This window comes from Eumetopias jubatus, unplaced genomic scaffold, assembly GCF_037043125.1.
Source record: "Eumetopias jubatus isolate StellerSeaLion01/CBP00866 unplaced genomic scaffold, mEumJub1_p1.0 scaffold_11, whole genome shotgun sequence".
In the NCBI taxonomy this organism is placed as follows: Eukaryota; Metazoa; Chordata; class Mammalia; order Carnivora; family Otariidae; genus Eumetopias; species Eumetopias jubatus.
The window spans coordinates 5,324,685-5,336,880 of record NW_028274817.1 but is presented as its reverse complement, the minus strand read 5'-3'; positions in this window follow the sequence as shown (position 1 = coordinate 5,336,880).

Below are 12,196 nucleotides of genomic sequence, written 5' to 3'. Positions count from 1 at the left end.
TGAAATAGTGTTCTGGAACTTCAGAAGGAGTTTGGAAAGAAGTAATGAGTGCATCTGGTGCTATGGATTGAATACACTGAAAATGTAAAAAGAAAAATACAACAGGTATACAATTCGCCCAGTACTGGAGACAAAGTGAGATTTATAAATAACTGGTAAGAACAAAACAAAGAAGTGAAACATATTGTAGATGTTCTGATTCCGGAAGTAATAAAAGAAAAATAAATCCAGACAGAAAAATAAACAAATATGACAGCAAAGGGAAATCACCAAGTGACTCTTAGAAATAGCCTAGTAGGTAAAGCTCTGTAAACCCTTCCGTGAAAATCAGTTTTGATTCTATTTAGATTGCCCAAAAAAATATTACTGTTGATAAGATGCAAAACATCAGATGGTCACTTATTAGCTCCTGTGAAACATACAACTTTCCAGCAAAATCCAAATACATCAGCCAACAAAGCTTACGTACTGCTGTTAAATAATATCAAAGATCTTTCGAAAAAAAGGTAAGATAAATGGATTATTAGCCCCTGAGGAGACACATTGAGTGATGAAAGTTATTGTCAACTCAAATCAATGGAGACAGTAGATCACAGAAGCCCCAAATGCCTGAGCCAAATATTCTTTCTGATCTGTTTGAGCACAGGAACTCAGGGGAGCACGCAAAAAGAATTTCAAGTAAACGTATCATTAAAAGTATTATGCTGGCAGATGGCTTGTGTTTAAAAAATTGGCCATGACTCACAGAACTGCAAACATGCACAAGTCAAACTTTCTCCCTTTACTGGATTCCAAATTTAAATTAGAAATTTATTGCACTTTTCTTATCCCTTGCCCATATTAATGGCACAAATAAAAGAAATGTTGCTTTCTTGTTAATTGAGGTCAATAAAACACTGTGGCCTACTTATGTCAATGTCTAGAGCATCTTAAGTCAAACCATAGAAGTAGTGACAAAGTAGTTCCTTGCATAATTATCACTGCTTTCATCCTTTTATCAGAGACAATCTAAGAGCAGATATTCTGGCTCTGTTAAAACCAAGCCATGGCAACAGTCCAGAGATACAAAATGAGATTAATGCCAGCCAGGGAGCCCAGCAACAAATGTTCATGTTCCGATAAGTATAAAATTTATAAGTTAACAGTATCTACTAATTATATTGCCTCCTTGAGTGTTTTATCTCCTTTCATTAAAACTTGTATTGTGGAAATTAATTAGCAAAGATTGGCTTCCTAATCTTTATTGGACAGAGGAAAGTTAACAAAAAATTGTTAGAATGGTTAAGGAGAAAACCACTCCCTTTGAAAGGTACCATTTTTCCTCCTAGTGTACCTTTTTGGGGATTAACCCATATGCGTCACATTCTTTTCCCCTTTTTGTGAAAGTTTTTCCAATCCTTTCTCTACATTTCAGAGACTGGAATCCTTAGTGAATATCTCAAACCTCTACAGCCTTAATGTCATCCTTAGAACACTCCAAAAGGACATCATAGTCTTTCATCTTCACCCAACAATTGTTTGCCTTAATATAAGATCTTCCTCTTGACTTGGCTAGCACTAGTAAAGATGCCACCATCCTTCCATTTGATGAGTCACAAATATTCAGACCATCCTTGTTGACTTTTCGTCCTTCTCATACCAAATCCAAGGTGTCACCAAGTTCCATTGATTCTACCTCTCCTACATCCGCTGTTACCTGCACCTCGCCATCGCTACTGCTGGTATTTAAAAGTTACCCATTCATTGACATCTAATTGAAGAGTTATTCTTTCTATTATTAACTAATTTGATATCTTTATAGTACAAAAGAAAGAGCCTCTGTTCCACAATACTCTTTTGTAAGATTCTACGTGTTCTAATGACATAACTAGCTTTTGTATGTTTATAGACACTGACTGATAGTATTGTGCGCTTTGACAACTTTTTCTTATAGTTACAAATATGTACATGGCCTACTCATTTTTCGCATTTAATGGCAATATATTATATCACTGCTTTGTTATACTAGCTATCCTTTCAACATGCTCTAGACTATGTAAAAGTGACTGTATCTGCATCTATGACTGAGGGATTTCCTCCACCCCACCCCCAACCATTATAAGCCATTCTGGCCATGCCCATGACTAGTAGGAAGTGCTGAAGAATTAACATCATCTTGGAACAGACCTCAAGCTATGACTCTTAGGAATTAAGAGTATCAATACAGCATCCCACAGGTGGCATAATTCTGAGGTGTATCATCTCATTTTCCTATTTTTCCCATGGAAGAGTTTCACCCTAGCTGCCTCAGTAATATACCTTTTACTGGCCTCCTCCCCCTCCCTGTCTCACTTCCCTACTCTCCTCCTGGTGTCCCTTTCACCCCCCAAATAAACTAATGTTACTTCAATCCTAGCCTGGCTATGTTTCCTACGAAAATTGAAGCTAAGACATTATATTATACTCTCACTATTTTAACAATTTCCCAAACATATCACTTTTTTGTTATTTCCAATTTGTTATAGATTATGCAGTTATAAATGCCTTAGTAAAAAGAGGCCTTTTTTCCTTTTGAGTCACTTTCTTGAACTACATTTTCGAAACTGAGATTCCTGGGTCAAAGTATATCTATAATTATCCATGGTTTTTGTTTGTTTGTTTGTTTGTTTTAAGTTTTTATTTAAATTCCAATCAGTTAGCATACAGGGTAACATTGGTTTCAGGAGTGGAATTTAGTGGTTCATCTCTTACATCTAACACCCAGTGCTCGCCACAACAAGTGCCCTCCTTAATGCCCATCACCCCTTTAGCCCATCCCCTCGCCTACCTCCCTCCAGCAACCATTCATTCTCTATAGTTAAGAGTCTCTTATGGGTTTGCCTCCCTCTCTTTTTTCCCCCTTGCCTTATGTTCATCTGTTTTGTTTCTTAAATTCCATCCATGCTTTTTGAATTGCATATTACCAAACACTGCACACTGAAAAGATTGTAACAAGTTCTAAACTACCAGAAAACTCTGTGTGTTCCATTAATTATAGCCTCCTTGTAGGGTTTCATGAGTTTTAGGTTTTTGTTGGTTTAGTAAGTATGTGGTGATACCCACCTGTCTCTCCCAGTAGAATCTAAATTCCTTGAGGGCAGGAATAGTGTTTTATTCACTATTACTGTATTATATCTTATGGTATTATTACTGTCTTATTGTATTATATTGTATTACAGTATTATTACTGTATATGTATTATATTACTGTATTATATACACTATATCTTACAGTATTATTATGCCATATTTTTACTTATAGTATTATATCACCATTAAATAGTGTTTAATCCCCATTATCTGATGTGTAATTGGTATTCAGTAAACATTTATGAAATGAATTAATTATTGAACCTTAGCTATTTCTATTGCATTTCTTTGATTATCATTATGGACTAGTAAACATTTCTGAGGCAGCAGGGCATTAGGTACAGTAAGTATTCTTTTGATCCCCTCAACTAACCTCAAATTAGATCATGTAACAAAAAAAAAATTTGGACAAATCAGATGAGAGATGATCTTATACAGAAATACAGATAATGTCATTGTCTTTCACAGAAAGAACTGAATCAAGAATTTTTCTAAACCTGTTTTGTTTTCTTGTTAATACTCAGTATTTCTCACAGTCTTTGTATAGGGTAATTTAAAAATGCCTTTAAAGTCCCTGTGTAGTCTTCTGAACACTTGGAAGTAACTTGAACTTATTGTGTCACTACCACGTACTTGTCTTTCTCAGAATGACCCCTTGGCTCACTATTACCAGGATCAAAAGAAGCAAGATGTTGCAAAATAAGAGCATCCCAAATAAGCATGAGTCTTTTCTCCCAAAGTTCCAGAAAAATAGAATCCTAATCTAGCGTCAGTCAATATTTCCAGCTCATTTCACTGGGAATAAGGCTCATTTAATCAGTTCAGGGTCAAACATAACAAGAGACAATCATCCAGCAAGAAGGCCACCAAGGGTCCAGGTTGGAATTAACAGGCTGAGGCCAAATATTTGTAATAATACACATTAGACACTGGGGAAAGTACACATAGCAGAGAAAAAAGTACAGTCAAGAGAGTGGGTAACGTTAAGAGTAGTTGAGCAAACATCAAGGATCAAGGCTCACAATATGGACAATGGTCAAGCCAACGGGACACAAAAGAAAGGTATTCATTTTTATGCAGCCACTATGTTCTAAGAATTTTTCTTGGTTTTGGGGATATAGAAGTATATGATACAGATATGGACTCTGACCTCATAGAGTGTACATGCTAATTGGGTGTCAGACAATAACCAAATATGCACACAATTAAATTAAAATAACTACAGGGTTGAATAGAGGCTATGCAGGAAGCAAATAAGAATTTTTATTTATCTTTATTTTATATTTATAAGAATAATAACAGAGAGGAGTCTGTTTAGATATTACAATTATGGATAGTCTCTGAGGAAGTTACAATTAAGCTGACCTAAAGTAATGGAACAAACAAGCCCTGGCAAAAAGTGACAAAGAGAGCATTGCAGGGACAAGAAGCATCATGAGTTCTGGAAGCAGGAAAGAGTTCGGCATATTCAAGGAGTGGAAAATAGACTGGTTTCGCTAGAGCTTTGTGGGTAAGATGGAAACTAGTAAAAGTTGAGGCAAGGATTATGTAGGTGAAGGCCTACATATGCAGGGATTGTAGGTTCTGATAATAAGTTGGAATTTTATTTCAAGCACAACAGAAAACCATTAGAGAATTTTGAGAAGTTTAGTAACATGATCATATTTGCATTTCTAAAGATTACTCTGTGTATTTAGTCCATTCAGGCTGCTACAACGAAAATACCATAAACTGGGCAGCTTACAAACAACAAACCTTTATTTCTCACAGTTCTGGAGGCTGGGAAGTCCAAGATCAGGGTGCTGGCAAATTTGGTGTCTGCTGAGAAACCTCTTCTCTCTTTGCCCTCCTGTGGGAGTTCTCTGGGGCCTCTTTTATAAGGGCACTAATGCCATTCATAAGAGCTCTGCCTTCATAACCTAATCACCTCCCAAAGGTCCCAACTCTTAATACTACCACCTTGGGAGGTAGGCCTTAACACGTGAATTTGGAGCAGACATAAACTTTCAACATGTAGTACTCTGCCTGTGCACGGAGAATGGACTGGAAGGCAGGAAAGAAGAGAAGGAGGAAAACCAAGTAGAGGGCTATTAAATGTTACAAGTAAAATATAACTCTTGAACAAGGAGGTTGAAAATGGAAGTAGAGAAAATGATGTATATTCAAAATATATCCTGGAGATATAAGCACATGCGCGCACACACACACACACACACACACACACACACATATGTATAAAATAAATTTATATAAATATAAGTAAATTTATATGAATTTACATTAATATATATACACAGGTATACACACACTATATATACACACGTATATACACATATATATACACACATATATGTACAAAGTAAATTTATATATAAATTTATATAAATGTAAGTAAATTTATATAAATAAATTTACACATATATACACAGGTATACACACACCATATATATATATTGGGCTATTGGATTAGTTTGAGTGGTGTGGAATCTAGAAATGTGTATTTGATGGTGCCATCTGTTGAGAAGGGTAACACAAGTTGGTGGGAATAGAGATGAACTGATTTGGGGAGGCAGGCACCAAGCACACAGTCTGGTAAGTCTGAGATATCTCTGACACATCTAAGTGGAGATGTCAAGAACACAGCTTCATATGGAAGTCTGGTGGTCCCACGAGGACACAGACTAAAAATGTATCTTCATCATAAAGAAGAGGATGAAGAAGATTGTATTCGTTTGCCTGCACTGCCATAACAAAATACTACAGTCTGGGTGGCTTAAACAACAGAAATTTATTTTCTCACAGTTCCAGAGGCTGGAAGTCTGAGATAAAGGTATGGGTGACTTGCTTTCTTCTGAGCCCTCTCTCCTTATCTTACAGATGACTACCGTTTCTCTGTATCCTCACATGGTCTTCCCTCAGTGAATGCTTCCTGGTGTCCAAATTTCTTCTTCTTATAGGAACAAGAGTCAGATTGGATTATCACCCACCCTAATGGCCTCATTGTAACTTAATCACCTCCTAAAAGGCTTACCTCCAAATACAGTCATATACTGATGGTTAGGATTTCAATATATGACATCCAGGGGTCACAATTCAGCCACTGTCACTTCAGGAAAGAAATAAAGAAAAAATAAATTCCAGACTGAACCCTTAAGAACCCCAATATTTAGAAGAGAAATTGCCATCAAAGGGACTAAGATTACACACCCAGTGAGACAATCAGAACAGGAGAGTGTTACAGAACCCAAGAGTGGATAATGTTTCAAGGAGGAAGTATTCAACACTGACAAATGATGCTTAAAAATTGAATAAAATGGGATTGAGATGTGTCCTTGGGATTTGGTGACAAGGAATATGTTTGTAATTTTGACTAAACCAGTTTTAATAGGGTGGTGGGGCAGAGAGATGACTGCATATGCAATATGAGACGGAAATAGACATATTTGTCTCTTTTTATGATAATTAAAATTTTATCATAAAAATGAGAATTTATATGATAATAAAAGTGATAATGTAAAAATAGAAGTGTTGATAATTGACTCAGTAATGCCTTTAGAAAACAAGTGAGGATGGGATCCACAGTACGAGTGGAGGAGTTGGTCTTTGACAAGAGAAAGTCATCTTTTTCTCTCGTAAGGGAAGGAAGAAAACAAGCAAATAGCTACAGACTCTAAGTATTTTTGTAGGCAGCGCCTCAATTGTTTCAGGTTCCCAGTGAGGTTTGATATAATGTCATCAGCCAAGAGTGAGGGTGGGGAGGGTATAGGTGAGAACTGAGGAGAAAGGAGAGCATGTGGAAGCTTGAAGTAGCTGTGTATAGATGACATTTAGTCCCCCCACCTCTATTTCACCCCCTTGTCGGCTTATACTTGCTTGTGCCTAGCTGCTTCCCTGCAGGGCACTCAAACTCCACTGTTGAAGTAGAGAGAAAAGCTTGATTGAGAGCCTTTAAAACAAGTAAGGTAATGAAAGGAAAAAAAAATTTAAAAACCTTTATTACATTCAAAACCAGTAATTTCAAAAGCAATTAAATTGAAAACCACATTTATTGAGCTAACAAATCATGAGTTAAAAACAATTTAATTTTTAAAGACTTCCATTGAGTTCAAAAAATAGTGAAGCTATTTTATTAATTTAATTGTTTTGAAGTCAATGTTTTGGAACTCAATAAAAGTGTTTTTATTACTTTCATTTTCCTAAGCTTTCCTCCATACTCAGGTCCGCTTTGCCAACAGAGCTGGCCCCATTGTAAACAGGGCAGATTCTCCATATGAAAATAGCTTTTCTCATGTTATTTTCTGACATTTAAATTTTCTTTTCTATCTTGTTCTCCAAAAATCTTGTTTGTTGGTCAGTTTATTTTGACCTCTATCATATGCCACACTTGTCTGTGTGTGTGTGCACATGTGCGTGGAATGCATCAGTCAGGTCCATTCAGGTAACATGCAGAAACCACACTGGTACTTTCACTAAGAAAAGTATAACATAAAGAACTGTTAAGGAGTTAAACATGGCTGACTACTATGAGGGGTGAAAGAGGACTCGAGGGTTGAAGGAGATGGAACAAGGTAGGAACTTAGAGACTCAGAAGAGGCCCTCCCCAAGACAAGATTCACACCCTCAAAGGGCGGGATATGACTACACAGGGACACATAGCATGCCAGTGCGGAGAAACCCGCCAGAGGCCAAAAGCTACCGCTGAACCTCAGAGGCAGCCCATCACTGGGTGGTGTAGAAACTGGCTGGAGGAGAAACTGGCTGGAGAGCATGGGCCTCCATGTGAGGACTGTCGCTGTGGTGGCAAAGAACCACGCCAGGAGCGGGTCACTGCAGAACAGTGAAGGCTACTAAGGTTAAAGCTATCAGCATCCCTGACACTAATCCCAGTGGAAAACAACACAAAGGATCCTTCTTCCTTCTCTAGCCTTGCAGTGTCCCTCTGGCGCCCTCTATTGGTATGGCCTAGCAACAAGCCGGCCCACACAGAAGGAACATCTACGTAGTAGTCTGTCTCCAGGATCATAAAGGATAACAAAGAAGTGTGGATTCAGAGATGAGTGAAAATAAATTAATAACTATCACATTAAGCTATTGTCTTGCAGCTCCAAATCCAGTCTGCTATGCTCTTGTCGTTTGGGGGCTGAGGCTGGGGTTCTCCTCTGCCAGATGAAATAGAGAAAAGATTTTTAGGGATGAAAGGACCATCTAGTCTCACTGCCTCCCCGCCCCCCCCCCCCATTTAAACATGGGTAAAACTGATATTTAGGTAAAGTGACATGCCCAACAGCTCACTGCTGGTTATTAGCACAGCAGATTTTCTGATCCCCAGCACTGTGGTCCTTCCAATGATCTTCTCTTCCTCCCCTAGTAAGTTGACATTGTTTAAATACCACCTACTATGTTTATTAGTCAATATTAGTTCTTTCAAGCATTAACTTAGGGCAGTAAATCTAACTTTTACAAACAAAGAGGCACAAAACACACTTTGTAAATCTTTTGGGACATTTCCAATAGCTGCAAGGAAAAGCTGTCATTGTGTTACATCCAAACATGTTTTTAAACTTCTGAAGGGAAAAATAAAGTTTTTCTAAAAAGACACTTAGCTAGGCAGAAGAGAGTTGCTAGCTTAGTTAGGAAGTGATCTTAAGTGGTTTCATGTAAGTTTCAATGTACAAGGAACTTCAAGAGTGAGTTATACAGCAGCTAGCAACGGTTACTATGGCTGCAAAAGTAAACTTTATCCTAAGTTGGTGAATGAGAGGTGATGTTGAGTGTTTGCCATTGTGTTCCTCCTACAGGGATTTTAAACTGTTTCAATAACCAAGGGAGAAAACAGGAAGAGGGTAAGATTCAGGGCTTCGGGGTGGGTCTGTCTGCAAAAAGAAACAATTTGCTGAGGAAAGCTATTCCTAGTGCTCATTAACAGGAGGCAAAAGGGATACATTGCCTTGATAAAACAGGATGAAAGCATGCCTGCAGGGGTCTTTGAACACCCAGAAGCAACTGATCTGAGCCAAACTGAAAGCAGGGAAGCAAGCCAAGGTGACAAAATTTCATCCTGAGGCTGCTCTGTCCCCATGAAGACCAGACTCTTGTGTCAGCTCAGCTGGGAAAGGTCTTTGGTTCTTTCTACACAGTCATTGAAACCAGATGCCTGGTTGGGGTGGGGAGGGTTCCCTTCGCAAGAAAAACTACATGAATCCTTCCTCCCCTGCTCAGAGAGCATCCTGTTTCTCCCTAGGTATGTGTTCAGGGGATCTTTCCAGAAAAAGCCAGGGTTTTGGTATTTAGACAGTTCTGTATTCAAATCCAGGCTCTACAAATGATTGACTGTCTCAGAGTTCAATTTCCTTTTCAACAAAGTGTAACTACCCGTGCCTACCTGTAGGTTTATAGGGGATTAAATAAGATGTGGAAGTAAAGCACCTAGTTCCAAGCCTGATCTATCAATGCTCAGTAAATGGTAGTTGCTGCTACTGTTACTACTGCCTGCTGCTGTTGCTGGGTCAGTACTCAAGCAAACACAAAAGTCCTTTTCTGAAAGAAGAGCCATGACAAAGCCAGCTTATAAAGCTGAATCTTGCTGAATCTCTAATATTTGGCATTCCATCTCTCCTGCTTGGGGAACAGGCTGGATTGGGCACAAACACACGAGCCTCCATTGTACTCCCATCCTACTGCAATTCCCATGGCCATTTCCCACCCGCTTAAGCATAAAACAGAAGCTGTGCTATCAGCGAGACAAAACAGACTGTTGTAACAGAAAGCAATGGAGATAAAAATCCAAAAGTAATAAAAATATCTAAAACTAATACTCAAACATGAAAGGCTAAGTAAAAACAATGGTTAATAACTGACCTTTTTTTTTTTTTACAGGGTCTACCAAGAGATTAAATTAAATAACAGAACACATTTGAAGAGTAAAAATGATAAAAAATTTTCAATAAAATAAATGCTACTATATAGAAATAAGTCAATAAAACTTAGAAAGTTAAAGAACAAGTAAAATGTAACATTAGCTAAAAGGGTACAGTAAAGATAGTGTTTATGAAAATGAAATAGTTTAAAATAAAGAATTTGTGACAAAACAAAATAATGTAAAAGTATACAGAAAGCAACTTTGGATCAAACCTATCTGGATGAAGAGCCTTTTTTTTTTTTTACATGGAGAACTGAGGCCCATCTTAGAAAAGGGCCCACTACAAGGGAAGACAGAGGCAATGGTTCAGTCGGTGAAGGAACAATTCTGAGCACGATGCCCACTATGACTCTTGGCTCTCATATGACAGTGGGAAGACAAGTTAGTACTATTTTAGGGCAATTCCTATTAAGGGTTGAGTTTAGGCTCTGGCAAGAGATAGACCTGGGTTCATATCCTGGCTCCACCACTTACAAGTTGGGTGAATTGGGACAAGTTATATACTCCCTCTATGGCTCAATTTTCTCAGCTATAAAGCATGGATCGGAATAGTCCATCATAAGGTAGTTGTAAAACTCAAATGAGATAATCCATTTAAAGAGCTTAGTGCATACTCAACTAATGAATCATTGAACATTATATCAAAAACTAATGATGTACTATACCTTGGCTAATTGAATTTAAGTAAGTATAAAAAACTAATGTACTATATCTGGCTAATTGAATTTAAATAAAAAATAATTTTAAAAAAGTATTTAAAAATAAATAGAAATAAAGAGCTTAGTATAGCCTGCCACATTAGCATGAACTCAATAAATGGCAGATGTTCCTCTTGCTAATATTAGCTTAGGTAACAGAAATAGTGCAGGTTGGGGTAGAGCCCTTTAGGAGACAACACACAGTGCCCAAAGCAGCTAATCAGACTGGCCAGTAATATAATGGAGATAATATAAGGACAGGCAAAAAATGCCTGCCCAACACAGGCATCTTCCCCATCAGAGGAAAGGAAGAAAGTGACAAATGCCACATGGAATTTGAAGGAAGTAATCAATAAATGTACATGAAACACTCTCCCCCATAAGGGTTATAAAACACTACAGGATAAATTTGAGAAGTTTTGAGTTCCTACAGATTGGTTAAGGAGAGAGCTAGAAATAATACTGTTTTCTAATGTTTATCATGGTTATATTTGTGCCCCCCAGCCTACTGCAACCTGGGGAAATATATTATGACAGCAACAGCAGAGTCCAAGGATTCACACGGAAGAAGACCTATGGGTGAGAAGCTGCAGGCCGTCAAAAGGCCCCACATAATTGCCCTCCTTATTATGGAGTTCTCTGCAGGAAGTGCTTGAGAATTAAGTCCCATGTAGTTATGTCCAAGATGGAAAACTTCTGACCAAAATGCTCTTCCATTGTTACTGACCTCTTTAACACAACAGAGAAAGGTTTCCAATTATCTACCAAAAGAATACCAGTGACTTCCCTGTAAGGTCCCAAAGGTAAACCAGTACACAGCAGACAGTCATGCCAAATTCACTGTAAAAGAGATAAGCCTAATTACAGGTGTACACCAAAGGAACTTTATGTTACAAGGATCACTTTATGGTAGATTAGTTATAATCTCAGTAAGGCACATGGGCACCATCCCAAGGTATGACATTTTTAAATATTATTAATTCAATTTTTTTTTCTCCTTTGAGGTTTTTTCCATGTCATTATTATTTTTTACCTTTTTAAATGAAGAACACTCACACACACAAAATTACACATATATTTAGTGTGCAATGAATTTTCACTAGCTAAATATACCCACAAGCATCACATAGATAAAGGTATGCACTTGAGGGAGCACTCCAGCAGTTTTCTTCATGACCTGCCCTGGTTGCTACTCTTCCAAAGATCACTGCCTTCCTGAATTTCTAATAGAATAGATAAGTTTCTGCTGTTTTTGTACTTTATATAAATGCTATCAGACAGTATGCATTTTCTTCTCGATCACTTCTTTTGCTCAGAATTATGTTTTGAGATTTCTCCACATTGCTGTGAAAAACTGCAGCTCATTCATTCTCAATGCTGTCTGGTATTCCACTGTGTGACTACGTATTTATCCACTCTAATGTTGATGGACATTTGGATTGCTTCCAGTTTGGGGCTATTATGAATAGAAC